This window comes from Eleutherodactylus coqui, chromosome 6, assembly GCF_035609145.1.
Source record: "Eleutherodactylus coqui strain aEleCoq1 chromosome 6, aEleCoq1.hap1, whole genome shotgun sequence".
Lineage (NCBI taxonomy): Eukaryota > Metazoa > Chordata > Amphibia > Anura > Eleutherodactylidae > Eleutherodactylus > Eleutherodactylus coqui.
In genome coordinates, this window is record NC_089842.1 from 209,240,111 (window position 1) to 209,259,697 (window position 19,587).

The 19,587-nt window shown below is 43.2% G+C and overlaps 1 long non-coding RNA gene across 1 annotated transcript in view; it reads right to left on the minus strand.

Annotated features, from left to right (window-relative positions):
- Positions 1 to 4,249, minus strand: part of LOC136631585 (uncharacterized) — a 39,598-nt gene extending 35,349 nt beyond the window's left edge. Inside the window, exon 1 of the long non-coding RNA XR_010793062.1 lies at positions 4,167 to 4,249. This is a non-coding gene — a long non-coding RNA (uncharacterized lncRNA). The remainder of the gene's footprint in view (positions 1 to 4,166) is intronic.
- Positions 4,250 to 19,587: the final 15,338 nt, after the last annotated feature.

The following is a 19,587-nucleotide window of genomic DNA, read 5'->3' on the forward strand; positions in this document are numbered from 1 at the left end:
ACTAAAGTTATTTCTAGTGCTGTATTTATGTTAAAGAGATAAACAAGTTAACCCTTTGCAATCCAATTTTGGATTCAGGGTTTCCTAGGCGGCTTTCTCTTTCTGCCATTATATAATCGCGGCATCTGCTGGCTAGAGCCAGTACTGAAGTATGGTACATGCTGGAGAGGCCCCCAACAACAGAGCAGCCAGTAATATACAGTAAGAATACCCTGCCGGACGTCTTCCGTCATCGGAGCTGTACAGCCTTCAATCAGAATGTCTTCAGACGTCAGACAGTGGATTGGAAAGGGTTAAGGTTGGAAGGAGGTTGTGTGACAGACTGCAAACAGTTGGACCACATCCACCGGCAGTAGCCAATGGCCACGCAAATTTATCAGTAATTTGTGTGGCCATGGTTTGGGTGTGTAGCCAGCCACATCATGTATTTCCATTCTTAGGGTGGACGCTACTTATGGGCTTGTGCTGTGTATTTGCACCCCCCTTTCTAAACGTTGCCAGCCAGCTTTGTTACTTGGTCACGCAACAGTAGCACAACAGCTCTTTATGGTTACAGTCTATTTAATAGGTTTCAACATACATAATAGCTGCAGTTCATTCTAAATTGTGCTATATGTTGATAATATTTTTATATACATACTAGAACATGACATTTATCAGCTTTTAAGATCCAATGGTGATCACTCAAATACTCTTCAAAATACTGTTACTCATACACGGAACTCTGGTCTTCACTCGGTTTTTCACACACTAACACTCTAACGCCAGCCAGGTACATGTTAACTTCATAGTGCCACAGCTATTACCACTCTCACACAGGCCACCATAACGCAACAAAACGTATCTTGAGCTTGTGACATAACTTACAACACTTAACACAATCCTTACTCAGGAGGAGGGCTACTCCACACCCTCCTAATTCAGTTCCAAAGAGTCTCTTTTCAGTGGATTCTTCATACCACACTTTTGAGTCATCTGATGTCCAAGAACTGATCATCCAGGACACGCTACAGGCCTCAGGGCAGCCAGCCTCCTGCTGCACAGTGCACCGTTCCCTTTCAGTCACAGCCTAACACATCAAACACTCTTTGGCACCTTCCCAAAGTGACATCTCCCACAGCCCCAGCAGACTCCCTGAAAACTAGACACTCCTTAGACTGGTAACATTTACTCAGACATTGCAAAAGAAATTCAGCCCTGCAAGCTGTCCACTTCTAAGGCCAGACTCTCCCAACCCACTACGTTAACATGAAAAAGCTTCCCCAAGTCAGCTTATCATCTGCTCTGTAACCCTCTAAGCCAGGCTCAGAGATATCAGGATGACAGCCTTCACCCATGGCCACCAGAAAGTGGTCCAAGCACCCCACTGTGTAGTGTTCTGCAGGCCACATTTCGCACACTGCAGCCTTCAATCAACCACCTCCCCTGCAATGAACAAGCTGCTCTGATCTCCACTGATGTCCCCCTATAAACAAGCCCACTTACATCTCCAACTCACCAACACTCACCAGATGGATGAACCCCAAGCCTAACAAATTACACAGACAGCGCATGTTTACAATCTTACTCACACCTTACAACACTATGGTGCAGCAAATCAGGACCACAGCACTCTCTACATACATCAACACTGAGCACCTACAGATACCGCACCAATGCTGCCACCCCTTCCTGCAATTTTTCAAAGAAAACCCAGATATGTTTAAGAGACCTTCTTGAAGAAAAAACTCTTGTCATATGATACCTTTAAAAATTAACCTTTAATAAATGTAATGAAGGTCTTTTTTACATGACCGGATTTGCACATGTTTTCGCGTACAACGTGAAGAGACTAGAACTCATTGATGTCAATGGGTTTGTTTTCATGAGTGTTTTGCCCCATAGAAGTCTATAGGAAGTGTGCAAATATGCAAGGGGATGCATGAAACACTGCATAGGGAAACAAACACATCCGGTTCTCATTAGGCTCATAGCCTTTTAATCCATGGAAGGGGTGTATCATACTCGCATTTGAAATGGCCCTCACTGAGGTGAGTGTATTTGTGCATACGCTCATGTGAAGCTGCCCTAAAAAGGAAAAATATAGGGGGACCCTATAATTGCCCTGGTGTTTCACACTATCTAATCAGAGTATCCACTCTGAAAAGGGCAACCCTGACCCTAAGTTTTTCTCCGATATTCCCTAAGCTGAAAGGGCGAGGGGTGGAGGAAGGAGTTATGAGAAAAATCACAAGATAAATTGCTGTACTAAATAGCTTGGATAGTGAAAGTGCACATAACAGTTTTAGATTAATAATGCAACCCAATTAAAGTAAATACTGGTGTGCAAGTATCAAAAGAATAGTAACATACAGTAAATGAACACGTTCTTAAAAGGATATACAGATGTAGCAAACTTTAACTTGGCATTTAATGCCGTAAGTTGAGTTATCAGAATGTGCTAGTCATGTTAACAATTACGACATCTATACACAGCCTTTTACGTAAGGCGGTAGGGGGCTATGTAATTTACCCTCTGACTTTTTAGTATGATTATGTTTTTTTAATTCTGAGCTGGTTTCTTAAGGAAGTCATCCTAGTTTTCTATGCAGGAATGATTGTCCACAAGAGGTCAGTGTTGTACAGTCTTCCTGGATATATTATCACATGTAGTGGTAGTAGTAGTAGTACGGTAGTTCTAGCAGTATTTCCTGGCTCATACACTATGATAGCTTTATGTACTCAGGACACTTTATGCATGTCTTCAGTATAAAAGAAGAATTCACTGAGAAGCCCAATTTTACGCATATTCAGAAATAGCTTAGGAACCCCCAGTATATTTCAAATGTGTTTCCAAGATGCTTGAGTTACGTAGTTTTTGTTTTTTATTTGTAAAACCAAATTAAATATTATTTATTGGCATTGATTCAAATGTGGTAAAATGAGACTGTCACTACAACGTAGCAGAATTTGCTATTTGACACACTTATTGTCCCTTATGGCTGCATTGCAGTAATGTGTAACTGTGCTTTCTGAAAACGTTTGACATGTTGTAGGGATATGAATTACAGCAATATCCAAGTGTAAGGCAATCCCTCATTAAAATATACATTAGTAATCTCAATGTTGTCTACTAATCGATTTATCTATGAGGATGTTAGTATTTGAAAGTTGCTCTTTTATATGGCAACATATATTTAAGGTGGCATTGGGATCTGTGGATCTACATCTTGTAATAATGGGGATTAGAGATGAGCGAACATACTCTGTCGAGTTTGATGCTCTTTTGAGTATTAGCGTACTCGATGGTGCTCATTACTCGAACGAGCATCAAGCCGTGTTCTACCCCGCCCCAGTTTTTGCCTCCTCCCCGCTGTGACGAGCCTGTTTTGGCCCCTCCCCACCAGAACTTTAATCCATTATGGTTCCAATAGCATACATAAATGGAATTCACAGCAGCGGCGACGTTTTAATCCATGCCGGACCTTTCTCAAGCCTATCTGCTACTACTCACACTACAGACTTAAATAACAATACTAATTAAAAGAATTAATTAGCAGCTGGTGGGAAGACGTCATCAGTCTGTGTCTCCCAAATGATCATCATGGAGCGCCTGACCTAAGGTCACGCTATGTAAAACTCATCAGGTGTCAGTCTCCTCAGTATGCAGTGAATAGTACTGCCCAAGGGCATTACCATGCCTGTCACGCCTCATGTAAACAAGGCGCATGCGCCATAGGCGTCGGTTATAGCTTCCAAAAGCCCCTAAATCACGTGGCTCTGTGTAACAAAATGTCGCAGCAAAAGGATTTAGTTCATTTTCATCAACCAGAAATTTGAATGTTGAATGGTTCTCCATTACCCCGTGGTTCCTTTCAGGGCTTTCCATTGGGGCAAATTGGAAAATTATCAACCTCTAATGTTTTAATGAGGCTATTTTCATCCTTGAAAGAGGAGATCAATATTATACATTGGTGACAAAGATGTATTTACTTTCCTCACAATGTAAGTAACTTTTTTGTTTTGTTTTGCTTGGTAGGTGTTATTGTGTGCCCACATGGCTGAATAACCTTTTGGCATTTCTTCGCTCTCGGTCCTCTCGTCTATTTCCCATTTAAAGTAATATCAGCTTTTGCAGGCAAACCACTCTGTTGCATCCTTGCCAAGTGGCACTGCTTGGTCCCTACCTCTCTGTCCTCTCAGGGTTTCTTCTCTTGGTTGATCAGCCATCTAACTGCCACACACTTTGTTCCAGGTCTAGGCTTCTTCATCCTCATGTCAGGACTAAAGATTTTGCCGCAGGAACAGACTGGAAATAGAAAAAACTGCTGAATCATTCTGCTCTAATGCAAATCTTCTTAGAGTGCTGACTCTCATGCGCTTACACAAAAAATGACACTAGAGGGCAGCAGAGCATGGGTATTTGTAGTGGTGAACTCCTGTACACAGCAGACATTAATTTGTACAGGTTTCTGGCTTACAAATACATGAACATTAGAGATGAGCGAACACCAAAATGTTCGGGTGTTCGTTATTCGTAACGAACTTCCCGTGATGCTCGAGGGTTCGTTTCGAACAACGAACCCCATTGAAGTCAATGGGCGACCGGAACATTTTTGTATTTCGCCGATGCTCGCTAAGGTTTTCATGTGTGAAAATCTGGGCAATTCAGGAAAGTGATGGGAATGACACAGTGACGGATAGGGCAGGCGAGGGGCTACATGGTGGGCTGCATCTCAAGTTCACAGGTCCCACTATTAAGCCACAATAGCGGCAAGAGTGCCCCCCCCCCCCCCCCCCCACTGTCAGCATAAAGATCGTCCTCCTCTGGCACAGCTGTAACAGCTGTAGCAGAGAAGAACGATGTTTGCCCATTGAATTCAATGGAACCGGCAATACAGCCGACTCCACTGAATGCAATGGGCTGCCGGCGATCGCAGGATGAATGGTCGGAAAGGGGTTAAATATATAACCCCTTTCCTGCAATTCATCCAGAAATGTGTTACACTAAAAATATATACCGGCGTATAAGGCGACCGGGCGTATAAGACGACCCCCCAACTGTCACCTTATACGCCGGTAATACAGTGGAGCAAAGAATAAAAAGCATTACTTACGTTTTTAGATGATCTGCGGCGCTCCTGCAGGCTGTCACTCCCTCCTGGTCCACGGCAGACAAGCTTTCTCCACGAAAGACTTTAAATCCCTGCCTCCAGAAGCACATGTGCCTTCAGCCAATCACAGCCAATGACAATGATGTCATTGAATGGCTGTGATTGGCTGTGTTTCTGGAGGCGGGGATTTCAAGCCTTGAAATCCCCGCCTCCAGAAACACAGCCAATCACAGCCATTCAATGACATCATTGTCATTGGCTGTGATTGGCTGAAGGCACATGTGCTTCTGGAGGCAGGGATTTAAAGTCTTTCGTGGAGAAAGCTTGTCTGCCGTGGACCAGGAGGGAGTGACAGCCTGCAGGAGCACCGCAGATCATCTAAAAACGTAAGTAATGCTTTTTATTCTTTGCTCCACTGTATTACCGGCGTATAAGGTGACAGTTGGGGGGTCGTCTTATACGCCCCGTCGCCTTAAACGCCGGTATATATTTTTAGTGTAACACATTTCTGGATGAATTGCAGGAAAGGGGTTATATATTTAACCCCTTTCCGACCATTCATCCTGCGATCGCCGGCAGCCCATTGCATTCAGTGGAGTCGGCTGTATTGCCGGTTCCATTGAATTCAATGGGCAAACATCGTTCTTCTCTGCTACAGCTGTTACAGCTGTGCCAGAGAAGAAGGATTTGTCTTCTATATGTTCTCAATGGGGTCAGCGCTGCTGCCGCTGGCCCCATTGAGCGCATATAGAATGCATCCATAGCGAGCAGCGGGAGGGGCAGACTTTCATATCAGGCGGACACCTTATCTCCCCAGCCACTCACAGCAGGGGGGTGGTATAGGGCTTAAACGTTGCAGGGGGAAGTTGTAATGCCTTCCCTGTCTTTATATTGGCCAAAAAAAAGCGCTAACGTCTCAGGGAAGAAAGTTTAATTTACCAGAACACCGCATGGTGTTCGTTACGAATAACGAACATCCCGAACACCCTAATATTCGCACGAATAGCAAGCTCGGACGAACGCGTTCGCTCATCTCTAATGAACATACATGTATACATTAACAATCAACATTACTTTTCTCTCGGCTTGGCTGTAATTTCTCATGCAAGTAATTGTATGAATTTCTTCCTCTTTATTTTGAGGTTCTTGTGACTCCATGATTGTACAACATGTAAACCAAATACACTCCTGAAAAAACAATCTCTCCCTTAGAAGTTTTCGGAATAGAATGAAACTTTTTCTGTGTGATTCTAACATTGATATAAATTAGTGACTACAATATGAGAACAAAAGAATTTATTGTGGAAAACTGACCCCTTGAAGGGAGGCTCTGGTACCCTGTTATAACGCCTCTAGCTTGGATACAAGATGTGATACAAGTGGGCATGGAGGTTCTAGTACCCTGTTGGGCTGCCTCTAGTTTGGATACAAGATGTGATATGGGTGGCATGGTGGCTCTAGCACCCCATTGGGGTGCCTCTAGTGTGGATACAAGATGTAATATGGGTGGGCATAGAGGCTCTAGTAGCATTTTGTACCACCTCTAGCTTGGTTATATGATGTGATATGGGTGGGCATGGAGGCTCTTGCACCCTTTTGGGCTACCTCTAGCTTGGATACAAGATGTGATACAGGTGGGCATGGAGGCTCTACTACCCTGTTGTATCACCTCTATCTTGGATACAAGATGTGATACAGGCAGACTTGAAGGCTCTAGTACCCTGTTGTACCATCTCTAGCTTGAATACAAGATGTGATATGGACGGGCATGGAGGCTGTAGTACACTTTTGTACTGCCTCTAGCTTGGATACAGGATGTGATACGAGTGGGCATGGAAGCTCTACTACTCTTTTGTACTGCCTGTAGCTTGGATACAAGATGTTTTACAGAGGGCATGGAGGCTCTAGTACCCTGTTGGACAGTCTATAGTTTGCATAAGAGATGTGATGCAGGAAGGCATTGAGGCTCTAGAACCCTGTTGGGCTACCACTAGCTTGAATACAAAATGTGATATGGCGAGCATGGAGCCATACACGTTCTGTATGATATCCGGCAGCATATCGATCCACATTTGCTGTACCTGTGTCTCTAGATCATAAATACATAGGTTGTCGAAGTTGAAGTCACAGATGGCACCATACAAGTTCTATTGGGGATAAATCTGGTGACTGGGTGGCCACGGAAGTGTGACAATGTTGTGGAGGCATTCTGGTGAGACCCTTGTGTGTGCAGCCGAGCATTAACCTGCTGGACAATGCCTCTTGCAACCACTGCCATGAGAGGAACATATTGAGCAGGGAATTTGATCAGATGACCCTGGAGGTCCCTTCTAGGGATTCTATGTGGCTGCAGGATGTCCTGAACATATCGCTAAACTGTCATTGTCCCCCATACTACTACTAGGGGAGACCAAATGTCATATGCGATGGCACCCCAGCCCATTACACCAGCATTTGGGGTAGCATGCCACTGCACAGCAAAGGCAGGACTGAAGCGTTCAACCAAAGGTCTCCAGACATGAACATCAGTGCCCAAACTAAACCTGGATACGTTGCTGAAGACAACCATTGCATAGCAGTCCAGTTTTCTCCTTCATGACAAATTTAAATGGCTTGGCAGAGGGAGGGGGCTACCACTGTCCACTGAATGCTCTACCCCCACCCTGTGAGTTCATGAGGTGGCATCATTTGTAATGGTAGCCTGGGCTTGTGAAGGTGCTCAGGCCTGCCATGGATTTTAGCCTATTAAGAACTGCCCTTGCAAGTTCAAGCCCCCTAGTGGAACCAAAAAAGGAAAATAAGATTAATATATTTTTTTAAATATTTAGAAAAATTTTAAAATATATTTTACCAGTATTCACATAAACACAAATGAACACGATGAAAATGTTATATAATTGGTGTAGCCACAACTGTAATCATATTCAATAATTATCCTGCATGGTGAAAGCCATAAAAAAAATACACTATGCCAGAAATTATGCTTTTTGGTCAACAAAAAAATAATTGAATATAAAGGGATTAAAAACCATATAGGGACAATGGTAACCTGAGCTTGCCCTATGAAAAGTAAGCCTTTACACGAGCTTATTGACTAAAAAATAAAAGAGTTATAGGTGGCAATAAATTGTGATAAAAACAATTAAATAAATAACTTTTTTTATATTAAGTAGTACAACATGAAATAAACTATAGAAATGTGGTATCGCCAGAGTCATTAGTGCAATGCACAATACAACCACTAGATGGCTACAAAGGACACATATAGGATAGAGATCTCATGACAGGATATCACAAAGTCATACTTTTTTGAAAAGCTGATCATCTCAACCCACACATCTTCAGACATATTAAGGAACAAGTTAAGGAAAGACATCTGTATTACAAATTTTGGCAAAGCTGGGAATTCTGATATAATCTTGAAAAATCCGGTACATTCTGCTGTAAGAATCTCACTTTCTAGGGTACAGTTAAGTAAATTGTTGCATGCTTGAGATTTTTGCACTTCGCAAAGGAGTGAAATTATTTATTAGTCTGTGAGTCCTATTTAAACCTTTCATCTACTACGTCTCCTGCAGATGAGCATAAGCACAAATACACTCACTCCTGTGCACATATTTGCATGGTGAACTGTCTTTTTTGCACAACAGCTTTTTTTTTCGTTCACATTTGCATTTGCGTGTGCGTAAAAACGCGCTAGCACTATATCATGCTGTCATCATTGACCCAGCCCCCTGTAATCACCCATAAATATTCCCCATGTGCGGCGTGACACCATCCTGCGGTGCTTCTGATACTTTCTGGGTTTGTGAGACTCCAGCTGAGGTTGGAGACATCTTCTGATGACGAGGATGTTCTTTTTCCTTACATGCTGTTACGCAGAGTTGGGCAGTAATGGGAGATGGCGGTAGTTGTTCCTAGAAGGAGGAGTCAGTGGTTTGAGGTTCATCCTCTAGCATCCCAGAGTGCCAGCCTCTGCTTAAATTGATGAGTATCTCCATCTCAACTTGGTTAAATGTGCATCCCAAATGAGATTATCATAAACCATCTCCAAAATGTCTGTTGTGCCTTTCCTGCAATTAGCTGCAAACTTTATAGCATCATGACAGGTGGCTGCAAAACTACGTTGGTTTTTACGCATGCTTATGTATAATTTGTGCGCATTTGGGCACCTCCATAAACTCCTATGAGGACCAATGGTGCGCAGAAAATAGAGCATGACGCATATTTTTTCGGGCCGACAGAAATGAGCATGCAAAAACGAGTAATGTGAGCAAACCCATTGAGACCAATGAGTTCTGTTCTGTATGGTTTGTGTGAGCTATTTCCGTGCGCAAATATGCCCATGTGAAGGCGCCCTTAGCCAAGGTATTGTAAATCTGGTTTTCGGTTATTTTGGGAACTGGTGAAGAGGCTGAGAACTGTCCTGGTCTTCCCATTTCTATGTCTCTTTGGGTACTTTTCCACAGAGATTCCCATGATATTAAATAGATAATTTCATGAGCAAATTTTATGAGCGAGAATATCAGCCTACACTCCTGTTTCATAATCTCTGCATCATGGAGCAGAAGAAATACTGGATTTACAGGAGCAGAGACATGTATTTTAGTATGCAGAATATACTGTAGGTTATATAATGTATCTGGAATAGGAGAACATGATTTTAAAAAAATAATAGTTTTAATTGTAGATTATAGAGAACTTTTTATTTAAAAAAAAATCCAACTCTTCTCAAAAGCTAAAAACTTAGTGTTGACTGTCAATATCATACTCTCAATGATTATGTAGGTGGACATGCATTGTAGAGGAGATGCAATTAAAGTCTTTCAAATAAAATGAAGTCAGCGGTGATAATAAAATAGTGACTTTATAGAACAATCAGTTAGCGAGAACAGCAGGACTTAAGGCTCATTTACACACAAAGACAATATTTCAAATAATTGAAAAATTGACAGTTCTAGTGATCATTTTGCATAAAGTACTAATGGGCACTAATGCCCATTAGCACTTTATCAGCTTCATTTGCATACAAATGAACTTTCAGTAGCTGTTTGCAAATTCCAGCATGTGGAATACAATGTAATCAGCTGCTCCCATGGACAACACAGCTTGCGGCCCTCTCTCCGGCTGAACAATGAATTTTACTCTCACCTAAAATCATTGATCAGCCGAAGAGTGAAAGATGGAAGCATTTACACGCAACAATTATCACTCATAAGCCATTGTTTGAATGAATTTTGAGCAATAATCATTGCGTGTACATGGGGCTTTACAAAGGACCAGTACATATGATTAAAAGTGTTTTTCAATGATTAATGGTGAAGATGATACTTGAATTACTATGGGTTCATGCCCACGGGCGTGGATTTACGCCGCGGGAGTACCACGATTATAAACAAAAAAGTGCCTGCAAGTGCGGAATTCTGCATGGGTTTCCGTAGTCTCCATTATGCCTTATTAATGGAGACCTCCCGTGGCATAAATCTGTGGAAAATAGAACATGCCGCAATGTTTTTCCTGCTGCAGAAATTCACGGCAGAATTTCACATGTGAGCATTGGCAGACAGAAACATATTAGGTTCAATAGAACCTAATAGCTGAGGAAATCATGGGTGTTTTTCTGCAGCAGGAAACGCGTAGCAATTCCGTCCGTGGGCATTCACCCTATAGTGGTGAAAGTAGCATCAAATGCGCACGCAAAAGAAGCATTGTGTCCATCCACTGATTAACTGTCCAGTGCAGGAGGGCTGGATATTGTCATCAGCAAACAGGAAAGGCGTGAGAGCACCAGCTTCACTCTCACTGAAATCAATTAGAGCGCTGCGCTTCAATTTCACTTCTTGCTGCTGTTACTGACATCAGCTCCTATATACTTAGGTGGTGGAAAATGTTGGAAGAGCTCCGTTTCATCTTTCAATATCGGTATTAGACCACAGGCACTACTATCCCATGCTATTAACCCTTTGGGTCATTGCTATTACTCAGAACATAGCTAAACAGTCATGCAGTTTCCTTCATATTAAATGCCGGAGGATGGTGTAGCAGGTTCTGACGATCAGATCATTTAGTCAGATGCTATAGGCAGTAGAGATGAGCGAGTGTACTCGCTAAGGCAAATTACTCGAGCAAGTATTGCCTTTTGCGAGTACTTTCCCACTCGTTTTTAAAGATTCGGGTGCCGGCGGAGAAGAGCAGTAAGGAAAGGGGGGAGGGAGATCTCTCTCTCCCCACCCGCTCCCACCTGCTCACTCCTACAACTTACCCGCGCCAGCACCTGAATCTTTTGAGACGAGCGGGCAGGTACTTGCAAAAGGCAGTACTCGCTCGAGTAATTTGCCTTAGCGAGTACGCTCGCTCATCTCTAATAGGCAGTGCTCTGGAGGCTTCCCTGCACCTCCAGCTAGGAGAATTTACTTGGTGATATTGGTCTCTATGGGGAACGAGCACCTCGGTTATTATTTTGTGACCATCTGATCATCCTCTCCAGTATATAACAATATCCATCTGAGTATGGGATAACATTGGCAATGTGGATAGTAATAAACCACAATAATATATATATATGTCTGCAGCATATACTGGGCTTTCAACTGTTTTCGTTTCTATGTGCAATCTTTGTATAATTCAATAAAAGTTATATTTTAAAGGCATCCAATTCCTAGTTAATGCTTATGGCAAGAACGTTTTTGATTTTGATCATAATAGGGCTGGATTGGTTTCTGAGCCTATTTTTTCTTTTTTTGTCATTACTGATATTCTTTCCAGCCTGGTAGTGGGATAGCAGCACAATGCTCCCATTGATTTCAATGGGAGGGAAACCGGCACTCTCAGTTCCTCCCCTGTCCTCTAATGACAACATATGGCTCTCGACAGCAGGCCAGACGATCATCTGATGGATGAAGGTCTCGAGCAGTGGACCCCGGCCATCAACTGCTGACGGCCTACTCAGAGGATAAGACATCAGTTTGAAAGAGCCTAAACTAGCCCTTAAACTTCTGAGAGACATTGTTAAAGAAATAAAGCACCAGCTATGTGAAATGAAATGTCTAGATATTCTTATGGCCACTGGCCGCAGCCAACAGTGCCTTGGCCTCTCTGCCAGTCGTGGCCATCAGGAGACTCTGACCTGTCTGTGCCAGCTGCCACTGCAGTGAGACTAAGTTTAATGCAATGGCCTGGAGGCTCCTTCAGCAAAAAGGCAGCAGAAATCTATGGGACATTCTTGCATCCTTTTGTGCACGTGAAAAGCGTAGTATATGTGCGAGCAAAAACGGTCCAAATATGCAGTGGATACGCACAGTTTTATATCTTCTGTAGAAACGCTACATATTTCAAGAGCCAAAAATGCATGGACCTGTGTGATTGAGCCCTAAATGTAACTACTCCTTAATATAGCTATGGACCTCTATGCACTATGATGGTGTTTCTCCTCTTCCACCTTTTTAGCACCAAGCTTCCTACCTTGATGGGTGGCTAGTAGTGGCTGTCATGGCTGTGTCACAGCCTGTCAATTTCTAAGCAGAGCGGTTTAGAGGTGCATGCTGGAGCTCAGAATCCAATATTATATTAGCTCCCTATACTGACGCTGCCCCCTCAGACGAGTACTGGCTGCATCTTCTGAAAAATGTCAGCAGCCTGTCCCTCTGCATCTGGACCTCATTGCGTGCCGCAAAAAATAAAATGCTAGGCCGGGTTCAGCTTGCGAGCCTAGAGTTTGACATATGAGCTATAGACATATCCCATCTGACTATTTTTTGGCATATTACTAAGTTCACTGAGCATAGTAACATAACATAACATAGTATGTAAGGCCGAAAAATTACATATGTCCAGCCAGTTTAGTCTATTACTCCCAATGTTGATACAGAGGAAGGCAAAAAAAAACATCAGGTAGAAGCCAATTTTCTTCATTTAAGAGAAAAAAATCCTTCCCGACTCCAAATTGGCAATCAGAGTAATCCCCGGATTAGCAACCCTTCTGAAGTAATTAGTGACTATAACATGTAATGTATCGCTCAAAAAAGGCATCCAGGCCCTCTTGTACCCCATTAGTGAGTTCGCCATCACCACGTCCTCAGGCAGAGAGTTCCACAGTCTCACTGCTGTTACAGCAAAGAACCCCCTTCTATGTTGGTGTAGAGACCTTCTTTCCTCTAGACATAGACGACGCCACCTTCTTACAGTTACAGTCCTGGGTCTAAATAAGTAATGGGAGAGATCTTTGTATTGTCCCCTGATATATTATACATAGTTATTAGGTCGCCCCTCAGCCATATTTTTTCTAAACTAAATAACCCCAAATTTGATACCTCTCTTCATATTGTAGTCCAATCCATTTGTTACCTTAGTTGCCCGCCTTTGTACCCGTCAAGCTCTGATATGTCCTTCTTTAGTACCGATTTCCAACACTGTCTACAATATTCCATGTGTGGTCTGACCAGTGATCTGCAAAGAGCAAAAAAATGTTCTCATCATGTGCCCCTAGGCCTCTTTTGATGCACCCCATGATCCTATTTGCCTTGACAGCAGCTCCCTGACACTGGTTGCTCCAGTGAAGTTTTCAGTTAACTAAGATCGCCAAGTCCTTTTCCATGTCAGTGTTACCCAGTGGTTTCTCATTTAGTGTGTAATGGTAACATGTATTTCCTCTGCCCATGTGCATTACTTTACATTTATCAGTGTTGAACCTCATTTACCCTTTTTCTGCCCAAAACCTTAACTTATCCAGATGCATTTGCAACCACATTGTGTCCTCTCGTGTGTTAATTTCTTTACATAATTATGTATCTGAAAATATTGCTATTTTGCTATGCAATTCTTCTACCAGGCCATTAATCAATATATTAAATAGAATAGGGAGCAATACAGCCCCCTGTGGTACCATTAGTAACGAACTTCTGCTTTGTATCATTGAGTAAGTGACTTACCCACTTACACACATTCTCGCCCAGACCAAGCATTCTCATTTTATGTACCCACCTTTTAGGCCTCATGTCCACGGGGTTAAAATCCGCAGCGTTTTTCCCGCACGCGGATCCGCGCCCTATAGGGATGCATTGGACACCCGCAGGTAGTTAAATACCTGCGGATGTCATTTTTTCCCCCCAGGCGCGGATCCGCGTGCGGGAAAAACTCCGGACATGCTCCATTTTAGTGCGGGTCTCCCGTGGGGACGGCTCCCGCAGGCTTCTATTGATGCCTATGGAAGCCGTGCGGATCCGCGTAACACCCGTACCATAATTAAAACTCACCTGTCCTGGACGCTGCAGGTCTCCCTTGCTTCCCGGCTGGATCTTCTTTCTTCGGTCCAGCGGATGTGCCCGGCGCATGCGCGCGGCATGCTGTCAGCGTGCCGAGCACATCCGCCGGGCCGAAGAAAGAAGATCCAGGCGGGAAGGAAGGAAGAACCGCAGCGTCCGGAAAGAACCTGTCAGCGTGCCGAGCACATCCGCCGGCCCGAAGAAAGAAGATCCAGGCGGGAAGGAAGGAAGAACCGCAGCGTCAGGAGAGGTGAGTTTATTCTTATTTTTTGGCCTCATGTCCGCGGGGCAGGAGGGACCCACTACGGATTCTCCATGAAGAATCCGCGGCGGCCCTGATTTTCCCCGCGGACATGAGGCCTTATGCGGCACAGTATCAAACACTTTGGAAAAGTCCAGATGCACAAGATCTAGTGACTTTCCCCATTCCAGTCTAGAACTTACCTCCTCATAGAAGCTGATCAGACTGGTTTGACAGGAGCGGTCTCTCATAAACCCATGCTGATACAGAGTTATATAGCTACTTTCCTTGAGGTACACCAGGATAGCATCTCTTAGAAATTTACTGTTCTCAGTAAAAGAAATAAAGCAATCTTGTAATTTTGATACCTTTTAATCACCAACAAAAATACATGATGTTATAGCGAGCTTTTGGACCTGCGCAGGGTCTCTATAGGGATGCAAGGCGTTTTCATTTGAAAACAGACTCACATCACTTCGGGGATGGTGGAATTCTCCCATTGATTTCAATGGGGCTAGCGCTGCTACCGCCGGCCCCATTGAAGGCAATGGGGCTGTAATGCGAGATCACACAGTCAGATAGAAAATGCTGCGGTTTGTTTCCTGCATAGCATCTTATCACGATGCCATATGGGAAAACATTCTGCAGCTTGCTGTGTACTGTGATATACAGAAGCTGCAGAAGCCAAACACTGCAAAATGCTTAATAAAAACCCTATTTCAAAAATGTTAATCAACTATACATTTTCCAGAACAACTCTGAATATATAAGCCTTGATATTGGTTTCTAAAGCAAGATTGTTAATGAAATCTTTTAGTACTTTATTAAAGTCTCGGGCCTAATGACACAGCAGCAATTATGGGCACAGTAGATTTACGAACAGATTAAACATCTATATTATATTCTAGGATTCCCAGTTCTATCCACCTTTGCTTGTCTTAACTTGTTAGAAGGAATACATAATTACAAAGTTTCCATAGTTGTAAAGTATTTTGTCACACACTTTTATCTGCCGTGCCAAAAAAGTAGGTGTATAGCTCAACAGTCCTGTTCACACCTATTATCATAATCAGTAGACACCCAGATAGTAACCACCACCTATGTAATGCATGCTGCTTGTTATAATAACAATAAAGTTACTACATAGGCTTATAACTTTGTATTCCTAAAATTGGTCCAACTCTGCATGTATAAAACAGATTGAGCATTTTAGTGTGTGAAGTTCTCTCAGGTCTTCGAGGCTATGGGTACCTTTGGGGTACCAATTTTTTTTTCAATTGAATGTATGTATTTTGGGCTGACAGATATTTTTGCAATATGGTTTAATTCAAAATGTTGCACGATAAGTCTTCTGTAGATTCTCCATATAGAATTTAGTTTCAATATAGAAACTGCAGCACAAAAAGATCAACTTATACTGAACAGTTATGGTTCAAAAGAAAATTAATGGATCGCGCAAATTAGAACCAAAACCGTTCAGTGTAAAAACAGCCAACAATTGAAGAATGAGCGATAATTCATCATCGTTCATTTTATGCAGACGTAAAAATCATCTTTCAGTCATTCGCAAGTTATTCGGTGTAAAAAGCCATCTTCAGTCATTGACATGCACTGGTACAGTGCTCTGAACGACCAATGAATGAGCAAAAAATGTAAACAATTCTCTACATGTATAAAATGACAGAATTTTAAAGCAAACAACTGTCATCGTTCGATCGTTCAGTCTTCAAACAATTTTTCGCTCCATGTATAAGAACTAGGGATGAGCGAGTATACTCGCTAAGGCACTACTCGCTCGAGTAATGTGCTTTAGCCGAGTTTCTCCCTGCTCGTCCCTGAAGATTTGGGAGCTGCTGCAACTGACAGGTGATTTGCGGCGGGGAGCGGGGGAGAGCGGGCGGGAGAGAGGGAGAGAGAGATCTCCCATCCGTTCCACCCCACTCTCCCCGGCAGCTCCCCGCCCCGGCCCCCGAATCTTCCGGGACGAGCAGGGAGATACTCGGCTAAAGCACATTACTCGAGCGAGTAGTGCTTTAGCGAGTGTACTCGCTCATCCCTAATAAGAACCCTAAGCCATCCGTCTGCATACTGACAGATCTCCTATTGGAAATTATTCTGCAGTTTCTATGTACACTGGTATGTAGAAACTGCAGAAGACGAATGGTGTAAAATGTTTTACCCAAACAGTATCCCAATAATGATTGTCAACCCAAAACACATGCATATAAATGAAAAGGTATTGTCACCCAAAGGTGTCCATAACCTGTAAAGCTGAATATGTTCACTCTTTTAGGGTACATGCACACAGACTGTTAAAAAGTTGAACCCACGTTTTTCCAGCACAACTCAGCTTGTGCATCAGACGGACATCCCATCCATGTGCTGTCTGATGTACAGGATCAGGCACATGTAAATGTGTAATTTCCGTCCGAGAATGAGACAAAAATAGGACATGCTGCATTTTTTTTACTTTCTGTCCAAGTTAATAAAAAACCCATGTGCGTGCATACACTCTGTGCTGAGATCACGAGGTGCCGCTTAGTTGCCATGGCAGCTTGGGGCCTTCTGAAAGCCCCTAGTACTGCCATGGCTGATAGCTTGATAGACTGCAGATCACAGTATAATGTAATACCATAGTATTACATTATACTGCATTTTATTATAACTCTTTAAAAGCAGGGCACAGAATTATTGTTAAAAAAAAATTCTCACAAAACTCACAAACAAGCAAACATCTCATAGTGATGAGTTATTAAAACCTTAGAACACTTCTCACTTATAGTGAGTGATGAAGTCAGAATCTAAGTATGTGGTTGTGTTTGGTGTCACTGTACCAAAGATATGGTTTTTTATATGCCCCCCCCCCCCCCCCGCCCCCTTGAGGCCACAGGGGGCATAAATCGGATCACGCCCCAAAAGGTGAAGAAGAGAAAATGATACTCTTAACAGTAAATTGGTCCTGGTCCGATGCATTTTGCTCGCCAGGGAGCTCTTCAGGGACCCCGATGTGCCTCAATAAAACATGAATTGGTGACTTTCAAAAAACAATTGCATATCAGCAATACAATAATTGGTTAAGAAAAGCTCACATGCAGCTTTGATGGTGAGGGTTGGATAATGGATAATAAACCATATATCCCCCTAATGATAAAGGGATATCGTATTATCTTGTTCTTGCTAGGGTGAATAAAAGCAAGAATAATGTTGTAAAATAAATAGCATATCTTATCACTACCCTCATTAATCTGCTAGGAGCCCTTCTTTCTACTGCAATGCTCTAATATCTTGTACTCAATATTTTCTTAGATACTCAATTAAATTGCCTATGTTTTTGAAAGCAATCGCTGTCTGCCAGCAGCTCAGTCTCCTTTGTGATAATGGAGACTGCTACACCCAATTGTTGTTCACCCTTCAGTTTTTTAATACTGTCTAATGATTTTCCTGTCTGATACTTTTAATTTCTAATTCCCTCAGATTGCCTCCTAATTGTAGATAGCTCAGCAGTAATAATAAGAGAAAAGAAATCAAATCAAAAAAATAAGGAAAATGGTGGAGCGGCAGACCAACAGACTTGATGGTAGGCTGGTAGTATTAAACTGATATGTACATGAGCTGTTGCTTGGTTTTAAATGTAGTATCCGTTCATGACACACATGTGGCAGTGTACGCATGTGGCTGTTCCCTATGATGAAGTGTGACCGTGATCAAGTGTAACTTTTATGCAATTTAACATGGCAGTTCAACAGGGCAAGTGACATGTGTGCCGCATAAATTGTCTTAAAACCCTGCACTTCCTGACCATCACTACTACTGTATTCTCTATTCTTATCCTTACTGTTTTCTATTAAACCTACGTCCAGCACCCTCCTGTGGTGCACTCTATCCATATCAGCCCCTCTCTACTTTAGTTACCCATGAACAGTTCGAACGTACTCTTCACTTTCCTAAAACACCTCAATCCCCCAGAAGCCACAGTGAAACATAACTATTGCCCTCATAAATCCCCTACCCACCTGCTCACCCTCGCTTTCCTGCTGTTACTAGCAGCAGGGAACATGTCTCCCAATCCTGGCCCACCCTCTAGTGCTCCTAACTATTACTCCCCACCTGCCCCACTGAGGCACCCTTCTAGCCCAACCACTAGTCCATGCATACCCTCCTCGGTTTCCTTCCAATGTTTGCTCTGGAACTGCCAGTCAGCATGCAACAAACTCCCCACCATCTATGACTTTTTCACTGCTAAATCCCTAAACCTTCTAGCTGTAACAGAAACGTGGATGCAGCAGTCTGACACGGCCTTCTCTGCTGCACTGTCTTAAAATGGCCTGCAGTTCTCCCATACCCTGAGATGGGGAGACAGGTGAGGGGGACAAGTAGGTGATCTTCTCCTCCCACGATGCACCTTCCAGGTCATCCCCCCAGTACCCTCACTTACTTTCCCATCGTTTGAGGGTACTTTTCCGTCCACTGTCCATGCAACTAGCAGTTATCTACTGCCACCCAGGTGCTCCTCGCCTGTTTCTGGACCACTTTGCTGCCTGGATCCCCACTTCCTATCCTGTAAAATCCCAACCCTCATCCTAGGAGACTTTAACATTCCCACTAATAGCCCCATCTCCCCATCTGCCTCTCAGTTTCTATTGCTTACCTCCTCCCTTGGTCTCTCACAACTCACAGCCTCTCCCACTCACAGGGATGGCAATACTCTTGATCTGGTCTTCCTACGTCTCTGCTCTGCTTCCAACTTTACTAACTCCCCTCTCCCACTCACAGACCATAACCTCCTCTCTCTCTCTCTGTCAAGCTTCCGAGTATCTCCCCAGCCTCTCCTATCTTCCATATGTACAGGAACCTTCAGGCCATTCACACCCAAAACTTTGCTGAGTCTCTACATTCTTCTCCGTCCCCTATCTCTCTCCTCTCCTGCCCCAACCTGGCTGCCACACATTACAACACAACTCTAAACATGCCCTGGATGAAGCAGCGCCCCCCA